At 40.7% G+C, this 15,537-nt stretch overlaps 1 long non-coding RNA gene across 1 annotated transcript; it reads left to right on the forward strand.

Annotated features, from left to right (window-relative positions):
• The first annotated feature begins 7,860 nt into the window (after positions 1 to 7,860).
• LOC143433829 (uncharacterized) lies at positions 7,861 to 15,256 on the forward strand. Its single transcript, XR_013070211.1, has 2 exons — positions 7,861 to 8,013; positions 14,505 to 15,256. It is a non-coding gene; the product is annotated as an uncharacterized LOC143433829 (long non-coding RNA).
• Positions 15,257 to 15,537: the final 281 nt, after the last annotated feature.

Consider the following 15,537-nt stretch of genomic DNA (forward strand, 5'->3'; position numbering starts at 1 on the left):
AAAGCCCCTATCCCATGCCCCCTTTTTCTTGTTGCACATATACATTTTTTTAAAAAATGTTAATCATAGGCTTTATAAGTTTGGAATTGCTCAATCAGAGGTGTAACCTACTACCCAACCTAGATATATCAACTATCTTGACTGGTGGAGATACATGAACATCTGCCTCCCTGTCTCCCCCCTCTTTCTCTCTTTCATCACCTAGCTTCTCCTCTCCTTCTTCTCCTCCTCTTCTTACACCTTCTCTTTCTCTCAGTACTCCTCCCACCTTAGATCCTCCTACATATCACCCTTCCTATTAAAATGAAACTTTTCTCTCAAAATACAATTAGAGCATAATTATGCCAATTTGTACGCATGAGGTACAAGATAGTCCTCATATGGGTATGAGTCATTTTGTTGACTAATCAGAACCTGTGTCGTCTCTCCTAACTAAAACACTTAGTTCTGAACCTGGCTTTTTCCTTGGCTTTAGGATGAATGTCAGCTGACGACCATCCACTCAAATCTTTTCTCTCAAGGTAAATAGCCAGAATTGGCTATGAGGCTATAAGTTTTCAACCCCGACAGAAATCCAGAATGACTGAGTTAACTGTAATTGTGGGAAACACAAAGCATAGCTTCTAAAACCTAGCCAATTTATAGAGACCTCTGAACACCTGGACACTCCCTCTACTACATAACATTGGAGCATCTGTTCTTCCGCCATCTGGCCCAGGATCATCTGACAGACCTTAGTGCTGCAGAATTATTAAGAGCTGATTACTCTGTCTAGGCAGATATAATCAGTTGACTATTCTGCAAGTATGTCATTTTCTGGACAGTAATTTGTCTGTAGAAGGACAGAGGCACTTCTTGTCTAGTGGCTGTCTCACCACAAGTGGAGTAACTCCAAAGATGCTCAATTTCTTCTTAGAATTCAATATAGGAAGCTGTCAGGAGCAGACAGGTCTCTAATCAAAATGAACATTAATACAAAAATGTTTGTCATGTCAATTCTGTGGATTTCTGATGTTTTGAAAACCAACTATCCATGTAAGGTAATCTGGACTGTTGCCTGTTAACTCCACTCAGCTATTTCTAAATAAAACATAGAAAACACCCTAACAGTAAACTCCAAATCATGAGTTTGCTGTAGTCCCTTAACTCACAGGCTGACCATCTCAAATCAGTTTAAAAAAAAAGTTAAAGAAGGACTGGGTCTAAGCCTTGTATTCCTAAGTGTGTTATACTGGTACAATGCCTATGAGAGTAACAATATTCATCTCACTCTTATATCACTAAGAAGCTCATGCCAATGAAAACCTTAAAATTTGTAAACAAAGTAAATTGGTGCCATTTAAGAATTTATATCTTCATCTTGATACTAATTATACAGATTTCTACTAATAGGATATGGCTATGCAATAAACCCTAGCTAATCCTCTCTATTCCCACAAAACCACTACTTTCCCCTAGAAAGACAACCCAACATTTACCACCTTAGTCCCCAAGCCCAGGGAATAGGGGCGCTGACTCTTCATTAGCTTCTTCAAGCTGATTATGGGCGTTGAGATATTAGAAGAGGAGTGGGGGGGAGAGCAAACTGACAATCCTCTGATGCTGTGTCTTCGCTGCCTCCAGATGGAATTCCCGGACCTCAGAGGTTTGAGCAGGTCTGCCCAGCTTGTTTGTTGAGTAGATACACCAAGGCTGATCATTCTGCAATATACAATTCTCAAAACAAATTTTAGTATCAAGATAGTTTTTTTTTTTTAAAGAGGGCTGACATTTTATTAAGAATATTGGTTCTAACCGCTTTTCTATTTTTCCCCTCTTTTATTGGATATAATATTTACATTTCAAATTTTATCCCCTTACTGTATTCCCCCCACCTACCAGGAACCCCTTATCCCATCCCCCTCCTTCTGCTTCTATGAGAGTGTTTACCCACCTACCCCCCAATTCCCCTCCCCACCCTCAGATTACCCCCCCCCCACTCAGTGCTCAGCCTTCAAGGTACCATTGACCTCATCTCCCACCTATGCCCGACAAGGCCATCCTCCCCTACATGTACATCTGGAGTCATGTGGCTCTCCATATGTGCACCTAGGCTGGTGGTTTAGACCCTGAGGAGCTCTGGCTGGTTGGTATTGTTGCTCTCCTCATGAGGCCACCAACCCTTTAGGCTCCTTTAGTTTACTCTCTAACTTCTCCATTGGGAACTTTTGATCAAATTATGGTTAGCTGTGAGTATCTGCCTCTGGGTATGTCAGACTCTGGGGGACCCCTAATGAGACAGCCTTATCAGGCTGCTGTCAGCTTTCCCTTCCTGACATCCATATCAGAGTCTATTTTTGGTGACTGCACATGGAAAAAATACCCAGGTGGAATGGCCTCCATACAACCTCTCCTTCAGATTCTGTCCCACACTTTGTGTCCATATTTTCTCCCTTGATTTTTTAGTTACTCCTTTTAAGAAAGACCTAGGCATCCTCACTTGTTCTTTGTTCTTCATGAGCTTCATGTCGTCTGGTAGTTGAATTTTTGTTGTTTCAAATTTTTACACTAATCTCCGCTTATCAGTGAGTAAATACCATGTGTGTTCTTTTGTGATTGGGTTACCTCACTCAGGATGATATTTTCTAGTTCCATCCATTTACCTAAGAATTTCTCGAATTCATTATTTTTAATAGCTGCGTAATATTCCATTGTGTAAATATACCACATTTTTGTATCCATTCCTCTGTTGAAGGGCATCTGGGATCTTTCCAGCTTCTGGCTATTATAAATAAGGTTGCTATGAACATGATGGAGCGTATGTCTTTGTTATATGTTGGGGCATTTTCTGGGTATATGCCCAGGAGTGGTATAGCTGGGTCCTCAGGTAGTGCTATGTCCAATTTTCTGAGGAACCACCAGACTGACTTCCAGAGTGGTTGTACCAGCTTGCAACCCCACCAACAATGAAGGACTGTTCCTCTTTCTTCACATCCTCACCAGCATCTACTATCACCTGAATTTTTGATCTTAGCCATTCTGACTGGTGTCAGATGGTATCTCAGTATTGTTTTGATTTGCATTTCCCTGATGACTAAGGATGTTGAACATTTCTTAAGGTGCTTCTCTGCCATTCGTGTTTCCTCAGCTGAGAATTCTTTGTTTAGCTCTGTACCCCATTTTTAATGGGGTTATTTTGTTGTTTGGCATCTAATTTCTTGAGTTCTTTGTATATATTCGATATTAGCCCTCTATCGGATGTAGGATTGGTAATGATCTTTTCCCAATCTGTTGGTTGCCGTTTTGTCTTGTTGACAGTGTCCTTTGCCTTACAGAAGCTTTGCAATTTGATGAGGTCCCATTTGTCGATTCTTGATCTTAGGGCATAAGCCATTCATGTTCTGTTCAGGAACTTTTCCTCTGTGCCTAGGTATTCGAGGGTCTTCCCCAACTTCTCTTCTATTAGTTTCAGTGTACCTGGCTTTATGTGAAGGTCCTTTATCCACTTGGAGTTGAGCTTTGTGCAAGGGGATAAGAATGGATTAATTTGCATTCTTCTACATGTTGACCTCCAGTTGAGCCAGCACCACTTGTTGAAAATGCTGTCCCTTTTCCACTGGATGGTTTTAGCTCCCTTGTCAAAGATCAAGTGACCATACGTATGTGGGTTCATTTCTGGGTCTTCAATTCTATGGCATTGATTTCCTGTCTGTCTCTGTAGGAATACCATGCAGTTTTTATCACTACTGCTCTGTAGTACAGTTTGAGGTCAGGGATGGTGATGCCCCCAGAAGTTCTTTTATTGTTGAGAATAGTTCTCGCTATCCTAGGTTTTTTGTTATTCCAAATGAATTTGTAAATTACTCTTTCTATCTCTATGAAGAATTGATTTGGAATTTTTATGGGTATTGCATTGAATCTGTAGATTGCTTTTGGCAGGATGGCCATTTTTACTAAGTTAACCCTGCCAATCCAGGAGCATGAGAGATCTTTCCATCTTCTGAGATCTTCTTCAATTTCTTTCCTCAGAGACTTGAAGTTCTTGTCATACAGATCTTTCACTTGCTTGGTTAGATTCACTCCAAGATATTTTATTTTATTTGTGGCTATTATGAAGGGTGTCATTTCCCTAATTTCTTTCTCAGCCTGTTTATCCTTTGAATAGAGGAAGGCTACTGATTTGTTTGAGTTGATTTTATATACAGCCACTTTGCTAAAGTTGTTTATCAGGTTTAGGAGTTCTCTGGTGGAAGTTTTAGGGTCACTTAAGTATACTATCATATCATCTGAAAATAGTGAAATTTTGACTTCTTCCTTTCCTATCTGTATCCCTTTGACTTCCTTTTGTTGTTTAATCTCTGTAGCTAGGACTTTCAGTACTATATTGAATAGGTAAGGTGAGAGTGGGCAGCCTTGTCTAGTCCCTGACCTTAGTGGGATTGCTTCAAGTTTCTCTCCATTTAGTTTGATGTTGGCTACTGGCTTCCTGTATATTGCTTTTACTATGCTTAGCTATGGGCCTTGAATTCCTGATCTTTCCAAGACTTTTAACATGAAGAGATGTTAAATTTTGTCAAATGCTTTCTCAGCGTCTAGTGAGATGAACATGTGTTTTTTTTCTTTAAGTTTATTTATGTAGTGGATTACATTGATGGATTTCCAAATATTAAACCATCCCTGCATTCCTGGGATAAAGCCTACTTGATCTTGATGGATAATTGTTTTGATGTGGTGTTGGATTTGGATTGCGAGAATTTTATTGAGTATTTATGCATCAATATTCATAAGTGAGATTGGTCTGTAGTTCTCTTTCTTTTGGGGTATTTCTGTGGTTTAGGTATGAGTGTAATGGTAGCTTCATAGAATGAATTGGGTAGTGTTCCTTCTTTTTCTATTCAATGGAATAGCTTGAAGATGATTGGTATTAGGTCTTCCTAGAAGGTCTGAAAGAATTATGCACTGAAACCATCTGGCCCTAGACTTTTTTTGGTGGGGAGATTTTTAATGACTGTTTCTATTTCTTTAGGAGTTATGTGACTGTTTAGATGGTTTATCTGCTCCTCGTTTAACTTTGGTACCTGGTATCTGTCTAGAAAATTGTCCGTTTCCTCCAGATTTTCCAATTTTGTTTAGTATAGGCCTTTGTAGTAGGATCTGATGATTTTTTTAATTTCCTCTGTGTCTGTTGTTATGTCTCCCTTTTCAGTCCTGATTTTATTTATTTGAATACTGTCTCTGTGGCCTTTGGTTAGTCTGGCCATGGGTTTGTATATCTTGTTGATTTTCTCAAAGAACCAGCTCCTGGTTTTATTGATATTTTGTATAGTTCTTTTTGTTTCAACTTGGTTGATTTCAGCCCTGAGTTTGATTATTTCCTGCTGTCTACTGCTCTTGGGTATACTAGCTTCTTTTTGTTCTAACACTTTCAGGTTTGCTGTCAAGTTGTTAATGTATGCTCTTTCCAATTTCTTTTTGTGAGCACTTAGAGGTATGATTTTTCCTCTTAGTACTGCTTTCAATGAGTCCCACAAGTTTTGATATGATGTGTCCTCATTTTCATTTAAATCTAAAAAGTCTTTAATTTCTTTCTTTATTTGTTCCTTGACCAAGTTATCATTGTGTAGAGCATTGTTCAGTTGCCAAGTGTATGTGGGCTTTCTGTTGCTTTTGTCCATGTCAAAGACAAGTCTTAGTCCATGGTGGTCTGATAAGGTACTAGGGATTATTTCAATCTTTTTGTATCTGTTGAGGCCTATTTTGTGACCAATTATATGGTCTATTTTGGAGAAGGTATCATGAGGTCCTGAGAAGGTATAATTTTTTGTTTTAGGATGAAATGTTCTATAGATGTCAGTTAAATCCAATTGGTTCATAAATTCTGTTAGTTTCATTGTGTCTCCATTTAGTTTCTGTTTCCATGATCTGTCCATAGCTGAGAGTGGGGTGTTGAAATCTCCCACTATTATTGTGTAGAGTGCAATGTATGCTTTAAGCTTTAGTAAAGTTTCTTTTATGTATGTGGGTGCCCTTGCATTTGGGGCATAGGTGTTGAGAATTGTGAGGTCCTCTTGGTACATTTTTCCTTTGATGAATATGAAGTATCCTTCTTTATCTTTTTTGATTACTTCTGGTTGAAAACTGATTTTATTTGATATTAGAATCGCTACTCCAGCTTGTTTCTTGGGACTATTTGCTTGGAAGATTGTTTTCCAACCTTTTACTCTGAGGTAGTGTCTGTCTTCTGCACAAAGGTATGTTTCCTGTATGCAGCAAAATGTTGGGTCCTGATTACATATCCAGTCTCATAGTCTATGTCTTTTTATTGTAAAATTGAGTCCATTGATATTAAGTGATATTAAGGAAAAATGAGTGTTGCTTCCTGTCTCTTTTGTTGTTGGAAGTAGAATTATGTTTGTGTAACTTTCTTCTAATTTTAAAAATCTATTAAAATACAGTGTAATTAAAGGAAATATAACAGGTCAAGACTTGCAACTTACAAATTCAAAAGTACCACTCTCTGCTGTACACAGAAGGCTATTCCCTTTTGGTCATTATTTCTCTTTTGTTCCTTCTTTCTTTTATTTAATTAAATTCTTTTGTTATTTAAACTCTAAATGTTGTCCTCTTCCAGGGACACTCCTGTAGTTCTTCACCTGATTCCCCCTCCCATTTGCCTCTGAGAGGCTCCTCTCCTACCCATACATACATACATATATACATACATACATACATACATACATACATACATACATACGTACCACCAACTTCCATCCCCTCATTCTAACCCACCCAGTCCCTATCCCCTCACCCACCCAAACATGCCCACCTTGTGGCACCACCCCACAGTTACCTGGAAACAGTCAGGTGTGCCTGACATACTATAAAAGTGGCTGCTGGCCACCTCCTCTCTTCATTGCTCTCCTTTTGTTCAGAATCCTTACCTCACCCACCTGATTCCCATTCCCATCTCTCCATTTGCTCATGGCTGGCCAATACTCTCTCCTTCTCCCTCTCTCTGTCCCTCTCCCTATTCCCCTCTCTCTGCCTCCCCCGTCCCCATCTCTTTCTCTCTCCCCCTCCCCAACCCCTGTAGGACCATGAAAGGATAGCTTGGTTTCTGGTGGAGCACTGAGTAGAGATGGCTAGAGACCCTGCAAGGGACAGCAAATATTTTGCCACACTCCATGACTCCAGGCTCCTAACACTTGGCCAAAGACCTACATTGATCAGAGCCTTTCAGTCAAGTAGGGCAACACCCCTACAGCCCCTCCCAAAGAGAGGTTTGTGTCACCTAGCACAGATAGAGGGCATGATCTCCATGTTAATGAGATACCTAAAGGCCAGAGGGCATAGCCAATTATGCATTCCTTCCTAGACCCCCCTTGTCCCTCCCTTTTTAACTCAGGTCCACCCTGAGAAATTGAGGGGTACAGTTTCATCTACTTTCTGCCATGACAATAGACCTTTGAAAACCATGGATTTCCTTGTGTCTTTGGGGCTCTACCATGTGTGTCCTTCCCCCAGCCTGCCAGCCTGCCAGCCTGCCAGCCTGAGCAGGCCAGACAAGCTGTTTACCACAATAGACCAAACAACAATAGGACCTGGGAGGCATTGCCAGCCTTGGAGACCTGCAGTCTGCCACAGGAGCTGAGTTAAATAGACTGCCTGCTGAGCTTGCTTGAAACACCTCTGGACAGTGATTAAGGATGCATACCCCTCACCCATGCCTCTGGGCTAAAGTGAAGAAGAGACTCTTCTTGTGGGGGTGGGGTTTTCCCCTTTAAATTTGATAGTCAAACAATAAACTTTGAGCCTTGATCAGGGAACTTTGTCCTGGCTTCATCTCTTCCCTCCCTCTTGTCCCTTCTCCATTCCCAACCTCTTTTTCAGGTGAACTGATTTTGACTGTGGCTGCTGGCTGCTACAGAATGGCACCAGACCTAGGGCCTGAGGAAAAGAGATCAGCTGAAGAATGTTGTCTTGTGTAGAGCTCTACAGGAAATGGAACAAGAAGGAGAGTATCTTGCACACTTGGTAAGTAGCAAACAATTTTGATACTAGCACTAGTTATGGTTATTTTTTGAGGGCCTTGTTTGCAGGAAGTGTGTTTATCAGAGGTATGGTTTAGGTGAAATAGGTGCTGGCCCAGTGCCAATTTGACCTAGGAGCTGACAATGAATTATGGGTTAGGAGAATTCTAAACAAGGTGGGAGGCACAGGGTTTTCATATAGTATGTTAGAAAACTTCTTGGCAGAAATAAATTCATACTGCCCATGGTTCCCACAAGAAGGAACATTGAATAAGAAAACCTGGGAAACAGTTGGACTGTAGAATGAAAAATTATAAAGGCCATTTTATGAAATATGTGTAGATTTTTCACCTTACAGAACTCGGAACTGAAAATAAGATTTCAGGCCTTCACATTCCAGGTGAAGGACACTTGCTGGATTACATTCCTCAAGCCTCGCCCAAGGCAGGAAGACACATTCCTGACCACAGATAAAAGATGCTGCCTCCTAGGTGGAGCTATAGCAGGAAGAAGCAAAGATAGCCAATCTGAAATAGTTGGTAAATGGCAGGATAGGACACAATGGCATGGTAAAAACCACATTTTTGAGAAGAATGAGTGTGCCAAAATTTGTAAAACAACCAATCATGTGTAACAGCGCGAAAATGCAACCATTCATGTGTAAGCGCGCGAAAATGCCTTCCTTCCCCACCCCATGCTATAAAAGACCCTTTAACCCACCACTCTAGGCCAAAACCTTGCTCTTGGAGCTAAAGAGCTTGTCATTTTGACCGCCGGCTTACTTCCCTAAGAAAGCCTCTGCTGATTGCATCCAGGTATGGTTTCTTGTGATCTTTGGGTGGTTGCGATTTCCAGAGGCTTGAGGAAGGGTCTCTCTAGTATGGGGGTCTTCAGGACAAGTTTTAAAAACCACCAAGGCAGATCCTAACGCCCTCTGCCTTTGGGAGCTTGTAAAAGATGCTATTGATAATAAAATAGATAAAGAGACCTTAGAGGCATTATCCACTGCCCAGGCACAGCTTGAAGAGCTCCAAGAACGCCTATCAGAGAACACTTTTACAAAAAGGGGCACTCTCAACTCTAAATCAGAGAAGTGTAGACCTAGTACATCTTTTACAGCTCAGATAAAAGAAATTGGAGATTCTGATGATGAATCAGATCTAGAAGAAGAAGCTGATTTAAAGGAAAGGGCTTCTAAATGTCACGAAGATTGGCCCCCCTATGCACTTTCAACTCAACCTATGGTACTTGTGTAGAGTGAAAAATTATAAAGGCCATTCTATGAAATGTGTGTAGATTTCTCGCCTTAGAAAAACTTACTTTCTTGAGAGTACCTGAGCAGGAAAAATGCAGACATGCCTCAAGCCTCTCCCACCTATAATACTAGTAAGAAAACTGCCATGATGAATGCTCAGGCAGATAATGCAGATTAGGATCTTAACATGCTTTTAGGAAAAGGTCAATATAAAGGTAATGCTAATCAGGTTGAGTTACCTGCAGGTGTGTATGCACAGATTGCAATGGCTGCCCACCATGCTTGGAATCAATTACCTACTAAGGGGGAACTTAGTGCGAATTTATCCAGTATTAAACAGGGCCCTGATAAATTATTCCAGAAATTCATAGATAGGCTGCTAAAGGCAGCTGGTACAATTTTCAGGGATGCTCAGTCAGGAATTCCTTTTGTTACATAATTGGCTTATGAGACTGCTAATGCAGCTTGCTGCTTGGCAATCAGACCTTACAAGCAAAGACGGATTTACATGGATACATTTGTCTTTGAGCTGAAATCGGGCCCTCTTACAATCAGGGTCTGGCCATGGCTGCTTCTTTTCAAGGGACCACTATACATGCAATGCTTGCACAGAACCATACAGATAAAAGATGTGGAGATTCAGGTCATTTTAAAAATGACTGTCCCAAGAGAAAGGGCGCAAGCAATCAATCAGGTTGCGCATCAGAAATTTGAATGTGGTGCAAGAAGGGTTATCATTGTGCTAAGGAGTGTGCAAATCTAAAACAGATAATCAGGGCCATTCCTTATTGGGAAATGAGTTTTGGGGCCAGCCCTAGGCCCCCAAAAATCCACAGCCAACAGCTTATGGGGCCATGAAGTTGTTGCCAAACCAGCAAAATCTATTTCAGAACTTATTAGAGCAACCCCAGGAAGTGCAGGACTGGACCTCAGTTTGACTACTTATACAGTACTGATACCAGAAATGGGAGTTCAGACGCTTCCCACAGTTTTTGAGCCCTTGCCTCCAGGGACATGGAGATTACTTTTGGGCCGAAGCAGTAGTATTGTAAAAGGATTGCAAATTTATCCAGGGGTCATAGATAGTGATTATGAGGGAAAAATTAAGATCATGGCTGGTTTCCCCCCAGGGAGTTATAACTGTGCCTGATGACAAAAGAATTGCTCAACTTGTTTTTGTTCTGTTGCATCTACTTCCTTCCAAACTTGTTAAGAATGAGAGAGGACAAGATTGCTTTGGTTATTCTGATGTGTATTGGGTTCAATCTATTACTAGCAAAAGACCTAATCTTAAGGTAATAATTGAAGGAAAAAAGTTTTAAAGAACTGGTGGACATGGGAGCTGTCATAACAATTATTAGAGGACAAGAGTGGCCTTCAGCTTGGACTTTGTCTGATACTCTCACTCACCTTCAGGGAATTGGTTATGTCAATAACCCGAAATGGAGTTCTAAACTTCTAAATTGGAGAGATGAAGAAGGCAATTCAGGACAAATTCAGCCCTATGTGATGCCAAATTTGCCTGTCACCCTCTGGGGAAGAGATCTTTTGTCACAGATGGGTATTATGATGTGTAGCCCTAATGAAATAGAGAGTAAACAAATGCTAAGACAAGGATTTTTGCCTGGCCAAAAACTAGGAAAAGAAGGGCAAGGTATTAAAACTTTTGAAGCACCTAAGACTCATTCTGACACTAGAGGTTTGGGGTATTTTCCATGATGGCCACTGTCTTGCCTGCATTCCATGCTGATAAAATTCAATGGCTTAATAATGTCCCAGTATGGGTTGATCAGTGGTTTTTGTCTAAAAAATAGAAGCTGCTTCATTGCTTGTGCAGGAGCAATTACAGGCAGGACATATAGTAAAATCTTAGTCACCTTTGAACACTCCAATATTTGTTATTAAAAAAAATCTGGAAAATGGTGATTGTTACAAGATTTAAGAAAGGTTAATGAAACCATGGTACCTATGGGAGCTCTACAATCTGGGCTTCCATCTCCTAAAGTAGCCATTCCTAAAGGGTATTATAAAATAATGGTAGATTTAAAAGATTGTTTTTCACCATTCCCTTGCATCCTTGGGATTGCAAAAGATTTTCTTTCAGTGTTCCTTCTGTTAATTTTAAAGAGCCAATAAAAAGGTATCAATGAATGATTCTTCCTCAGGGCATGGCTAATAGTCCTACATTATGTCAAAAATTTGTAGCACAAGCCACTGAGCCTGTAAGACAGCAATAGCCAATAATGTACATCTGTCATTACACAGATAATATTCTTTTAGAAGGGAAACATCCTCAGGACTTGCTTTTATGTTATAGAAATTTACAACAGACATTAGCTGATAAAGGAGTACAGATAGCTCCTAAAAAGGTACAAACTCGGGAGCCTTATAATTATTTAGTCTTTAGACTTACAGATCAAGCTGTTTGTCCCCAAAAGATAATCATCCACAGGGACAGTTTTAAAACTTTAAATGATTTCCAAAAGTTGTTAGGCAATATCAATTGGCTTTGTCCCTATTTAAAGCTTATGACAGGGGAATTGAAACCTTTATTTGATATTCTCAAAGGGAGTGTTGATCCTACCTCCCCTCAATCCTTAAACCCAAAAGGATTGTTGGCCTTACAACAAATAGAAAGAGCCATTGAGGAACAATTTGTCATTTACATAGATTATTCCTTACCTTTTCATTTGTTAATTTTTGATACAACTTATACACCTACAAGATTGTTGTGGCAAAAGGCTCTACTCATGTGGATACATTCAAAGATATCCCCTAAATGTAACATCCTACCATATTATGAGGCATAGCCCATATGATTGTACTTGGAAAAAAAAAACAGACATTGACTTATTTCAGCAAAGAGCCAGAAGTCATTATTTAGCATTTTAATGCAGATCAAAATACTTGGTTAAAGCAACGTAGTATAGATTGGTTGCTTGCTCAAAAAGGATTTAATGACATTATAGACAATCATTATCCTCCAGATAAATTGATACAGTTTCTAAATGTACATGAAGTTATCTTTCCTAACATGACTTCCTTACAGCCTCTACATGATGCTCTTTTAATTTTTCTAAAGGACAAACAGGGTATCTCTTAAATAACCAACAGGTAGTCATAGAGATGCCTGGACTCTCTGCTCAACTAGCAGAACTGACAGCAGTTCTAAATGTTTTTCAGTCTGTAAGTGGTGCTTTTAATCTTTTTTACTGATAGCCTATATGTGGCTCAGTCTGTACCCTTGCTAGAAACTTGTGGTGTATTGCAGTTTAATACTCCAGCCAGATCTTTGTTTTTGAGATTACAAAACCTCATTCTTACCAGAAAAAAAAATCCCTTTTATATTGGCCATGTAAGAGCTCACTCTGGCCTTTCTAGACATTTAGCTGCAGGCAATGATCATATTGACAGAGCTTTAATAGGAGAAGCCTTAATTTTGGATCCTGTTGCTTTGGCTAGATGAGATCATAATAAATTTCATCTCTCGAGTCACACTTTAAGGCTCTGACATAAGATCACTAAGGAGCAGGCTAAAATGATTGTAAAACAGTGTTCTAACTGTCTTATTTTATCCCCGGCTCCCCATTTAGGCATTAATCCAAGAGGCCTTATGCCTAATTATATTTGGCAAATGGATGTAACTATGCAGAATTTGAAAATTTAAAATATATACATGTCTGTGTTGACACTTGCTCAAGATTCCTTTTTGCTTCTCTACATTCAGAAGAAGCCTCTAGAAATGTAATTAATCATTGCTTATAAGCCTTTAATGCTATGAGATTACCTAAAGTCCTCAAAACAATGGGCCAGCCTACACTGGAAACAACTTTATATCATTTTGTAAGGAATTTGGCATTGAACATAAAACTGGAATTCCTTATAGCCCAATGGGACAAGAAATTGTTGAACGTGCACATCACACTTTAAAAAATTGGCTTGTTAAAACTAGAAAGGATAAATTATACCCCCCAAGGTCACCAAAAGCACACCTTGCTTTTGTTTTATTTGTTTTAAACTTTCTGCAAACTGATGCTAAAGGTCAGTCTGCAGTTGATCGCCACTGGCATCCAGTTATTTCCAGCTCATTTGCCAGGGTCATGTGGAGAGACCCCTTAACTAATACTTGGAATGGTCCTGACACTGTTTTAATTTGGGGCCATGGCTCAGTCTATATTTTTTTCAGTCAAAGAGAACAAAGCCCAGTGGCTACCTGAAAGATTGGTCCATCAAGTGGACAAAGATCTTGAACCTAATAATTATCATTTTAATGATGAAGATGGCTCAAAATCAGCCAGCTGATTTAAATTGATTTAACAGTGTCCACTCTTACTGGAGAGTAAGTAATTTTTATTAAGCCACCCACCTGGTGGCCAGACTTGTGTCTGATCCCTGCTAATTAGCAGTTGGATTAGATACTGGAATACTTCCACTTCCAATCTTTGCTTGGATAATCATGTTGCTTTTAACCTTTGAACCTTGTATTTTAAGCAGGATGATTGCCCTCACACAGGTTTGCTTTCAGCAAGCTCAGCTATTTCCTCTTGGCAGTTACACAATTCTGTAAAAAAAATTGCGGCTAGCATACACCCACAGGTCCTTTGGTCTGAATGTGGTCTTGGTCTAAATAGTGTGCCAATGATAGCCAGTTAGTCAACAATGGGTAAGAGTGTTTTGAGCTCCTATAAACCTAAGACAGAGGCATACATCAATATGCTATGTATGTTTTCCTCAATGACAGGTAATATAGGAGTAATATAAATGCCAACCTAAGCCAGACACAGTCACCTGGCCACTGGAGACCCTAGACGGGATGAAATATTGTGCCCCATCCAGATATTGGCCCTGCCATCTTAAAAAATTAAGGGGGGAACTGTGCCCTTCCCCCAGCCTGCCAGCCTGAGCAGGCCAGACAAGCTGTTTACCACAATAGACCAAACAACAATAGGACCTGGGAGGCACTGCCAGCCTTGGAGACCTGCAGTCTGCCACAGGAGCTGAGTTAAATAGACTACCTGCTGAGCTTGCTTGAAACACCTCTGGACAGTGATTAAGGATGCATACCCCTCACCCATGCCTTTGGGCTAAAGTGAAGAAGAGACTCTTCTTGTGGGGGTGGGATTTTCCCCTTTAAATTTGATAGTCAAACAATAAACCTTGAGCTTTGATCAGGGAACTTTGTCCTGGCTTCATCTCTTCCCATCCTCCTGTCCCTTCTCCATTTTCATCCTCTCTTTCAGGTGAACCTGGTTTTGACTGTGGCTGCTGGCAACTACAACCATGGAGAACTATGGAGAAGGCCTTTGACTACCGAGCCACTGCTTAATCTCCTGCTAGAAGACTTCTCTATGTTCTAGCCAAAGAGCCTTGACAACTCAAGCAAGCTAGTGACCCAGCCAAGCAAGTGCCAGTAACCAAGAGTCTCACCCCACGGGGCACCACTAGACCATCTCCCACTCATCCCTCTCAGCTATGGGCCTGTCCAGCCTGTATGCCTTCATGTCTCAGTTCTTCCTTGGCTCCCAGTGGCATCTGAGAGCCCAAAGACAGAGACCATCAGTCTCCTGGTCAGCTGTTTTGGCCCAGAGACACCCCCACTCAGGAACTCTGCCCCCACATGACTTCAGGCTAAGATCTCACCACACCCAGGTGGAGACCCACAGTTTCTCACAGCCCAGTGTCTGCCCATCACTGTGTGGAATGCACTCAGTCAAATTCCCATGCTTCTGCTCTCCGGAGCCATGGTTCCAGCCACCTGGGGCTGCAGAAATGCAAGAACCACAACACAACAGGACCCACATCATGCACAAGCTACAGCCCCACATCCCTCTCACTCTCACTCTTCCCCTTCCCTTCCCTCAACCTCCTCTCTCTCCTTCTTCTTCTCTACCTCCCTCACCCTTCCTTTCTTCCTTCCTTTCTCTCGCTGCCTTTTTATGTATTTACTACACCCTCAACTACCCATGTCCTGAATAAAGTATTCTATACTATACCTTCATGTGGCCCATGCTATGGTCTCAAACCACCTCTGTCAGACCTCTGATTTCTTTCCATTCTGGTCCACATCAACTCTAAACCAAGTGTGCACTAGACAAACTCTGCCATTTGTCTCTTTCTATGTGTGTCTCTGAATGTGTTTGTCTCTACTGATACAACCTGTCAAAGCCACTTAAAAATTAAGATAAGGTTTTCACTCTATCTTGCCTTGGGAAGTAACAACTTTTAAACAGTAAAAGGTTAAAGATCACTGCTGTGAGTGTGTTTGTGTGTGTG

Source organism: Arvicanthis niloticus, unplaced genomic scaffold (genome assembly GCF_011762505.2).
Source record: "Arvicanthis niloticus isolate mArvNil1 unplaced genomic scaffold, mArvNil1.pat.X pat_scaffold_127_arrow_ctg1, whole genome shotgun sequence".
Classification (NCBI taxonomy): domain Eukaryota; kingdom Metazoa; phylum Chordata; class Mammalia; order Rodentia; family Muridae; genus Arvicanthis; species Arvicanthis niloticus.